Raw genomic sequence first — 2,579 nt, 5'->3', positions numbered from 1 at the left:
ACGAAGAGAGACACTAGGCTAACATTCTGTTGCTCTCCAGGGTGTCGAACTATTTCCTTCGAATTCTTCTAAAAACGTGCTAGATTTCCAGCCAACTTAGAACCATCTGACTACAAGGACCTGCAGCTAAAGACACAAAGTAATTTGCAGGAAGACTGAGCCTCAGCTGTGTCCACAGGAGGTGTGTGTATAGTTGAGTCCTCTGATGACAGCCTAGGGCTGTTTAACTCCTGAACAGAGTCTCTGAGCTGGTGAAAGAAACCCAACAGTGAGAAAATGGCTGTAGTTTTTAATGATGAATGCAAGGCCAGAAGTAGATAATTTCATTTAACATGGCTCTAAATAGTCAAGGGATTTAAACCCATGACTTATCACAACGTCGAGGGTTCGACTACAGCTGGAGTCCTTTGCTGCACTTCATCCCCTCTTTATCTCCCCTTAAAATATTCCACTCTCTTACCACAAAATATTACGGAAAAACATAAGTGGGGCAAAAGTCTAACCAAAACATTAAGTTTACTGTTTGCAGAAAAAGCCCAACGAGATGCTACAACTTATGTTCAAGAGGGTCCCGATAAAACATTATATTCACAACATAATCTATATACATGGTAGGTGAAGCACGGGAGAACATAAAACACAAGGGAACAAAACACTCTCGAGAAAATATGATGCCAGAAAGAATAAAGCAAATCTTTATTATGTTGATGTACAACAGTAGAAAAAATATTGAAATTAACATTAGCGCATTAGAACTTGATTAGATATTAAAACATTTTTTTAAGACCAAATCATATTTTCCCCCAAAATGTAACAGCTATGATATTTTGATGTAGCGTTTTCAGCGCTGACATGCTGTGAGTAAATAAATGATGTTGAGAAATGGATGAATGACTACAGATGGATAAATGAATGAAAGCTACACCAGCAGCCGGGCCTGAGAGAGAGATTTTCAGTGTTGTTGTTAACAAAAGAATAACCGTGTATGAGGCTGAAGATTAGACATCAGACATAAGGTTGGTGGATCGAAAAGATAAGCTTTATCGATCCTCAGTGGGGATATTAAGCCAGTGTTGCAGGAAATTAAAACAGGTCCAAGTAAAAGAAACTAACTTTCACAGAGATATGTTGTAGAAAGCAACGTCAGGAATTGATTGCTCCTTTTTCTTATTTCAGGTTTGGTATTAATGACAAGCCACAGGCAGCAGGATCGTCACTCTCACTAATACTCCTGCTGCAGCGTCATACTTTAAACAATATTTGAACAATAGTTTCAGCTCTGTTTTACATCTCTCCCTTACCTCTCACTAAGCAGCCAAGGATCCAAATGGGATTTAACAGTTTTCTTTCAGCAAAAAATTGCTTTGTTGGCAGCCTGTGAAAACTGTTGGAACTCACCACAAGGCAATCACCATGTGGCCACGCTATTGATTTAGCTATTTCTGTACAATCAAATACTAACAAGTTTGCAGCCATGAAAAACTTTTTCGTTCCTCCAACAGACAGTGTTACTCCTGGTGGAAGGTCAAGGAGAGGTGTGTTCAGATGAGTCATTAATGAAATATTTCAGACTCCTATGCCTCCCATTATAACAATAAATAAAAATATCTGTCAACCCTAGACCCTTCACTGAGATTTATGAACAAAAAAGCAATTAAAGAAACCATGTGATGAGATAACAAAACAGGGGATCCCCTTTAAGTATAGTCACAATGTCATGAATAGTTAGAGGAGAAAACAATTATTAAGTGTAAAAATGCATTGACTGACATTAAATCAATTTTATAGGACGTGGCATTTTTTCCTCCTTAGCTGTGAAGTTTCACAGAACCCTCTTCTTAAGAAAGAACGAGGCTGTACGTCAACATTTGGATCTTTAATTTTCAGCCAGACTGCAGCTGAGGCCAAGTAGAGCATGAGAAGAGGGACCATCTGAGTTTTATTATGCAGCAAAAAAGAGTTGAAGAATGATCTGTTTCGGTGTGTTTCTGAACTCCACAATGAACCTGTAATACACCCTGACACTGAAAACCAAACAGGAAATGGCCGGCAGGCATGACCTTTTGAAGAAAGACAATGATTGCATTTTCATTATTAACCACTAAGTAGCAACGTATAGAAGCATCAGTCTTTAAATACATTTCATCAATAGCACAGTTCTTGTAAAATGCTTATGCATGTAATTAACATGCATTTTTGATTATCACATGGTGCCCATAACATTAGCCTGTTTCAGCGTCCAAATGTACAGATGGTGGGATCAGGGAGAATTGCCAGCACTGCCCTTTGGTAGTTTGACTCTCATCATATTGCAGAGATGAATAAGTCATACAAGGCAGCTCTGCCATCTCTTCTGTTTCACCTCAGGGGGCAAAAGACTGCTGAAGTTGCCTGGAGCTCGTCCAGTTTCGGGCACTAAGCCTCCCTGAATAAGAACCCATCTCTGTAACAGTGCAGCACCAGTAGAGATTGTCCTTATCCCTGACATACGCTCATCTATCAGCAGGGTTTCCAGCAGGAAATCCTATTATTAACAATTCACTTCAGGTCTGACCAATTTTTGTACAGTAACTACAACA

Source organism: Micropterus dolomieu, linkage group LG13, assembly GCF_021292245.1.
Source record: "Micropterus dolomieu isolate WLL.071019.BEF.003 ecotype Adirondacks linkage group LG13, ASM2129224v1, whole genome shotgun sequence".
Taxonomy (NCBI): Eukaryota; Metazoa; Chordata; class Actinopteri; order Centrarchiformes; family Centrarchidae; genus Micropterus; species Micropterus dolomieu.
Note: the sequence above shows the minus strand (reverse complement) of the source record.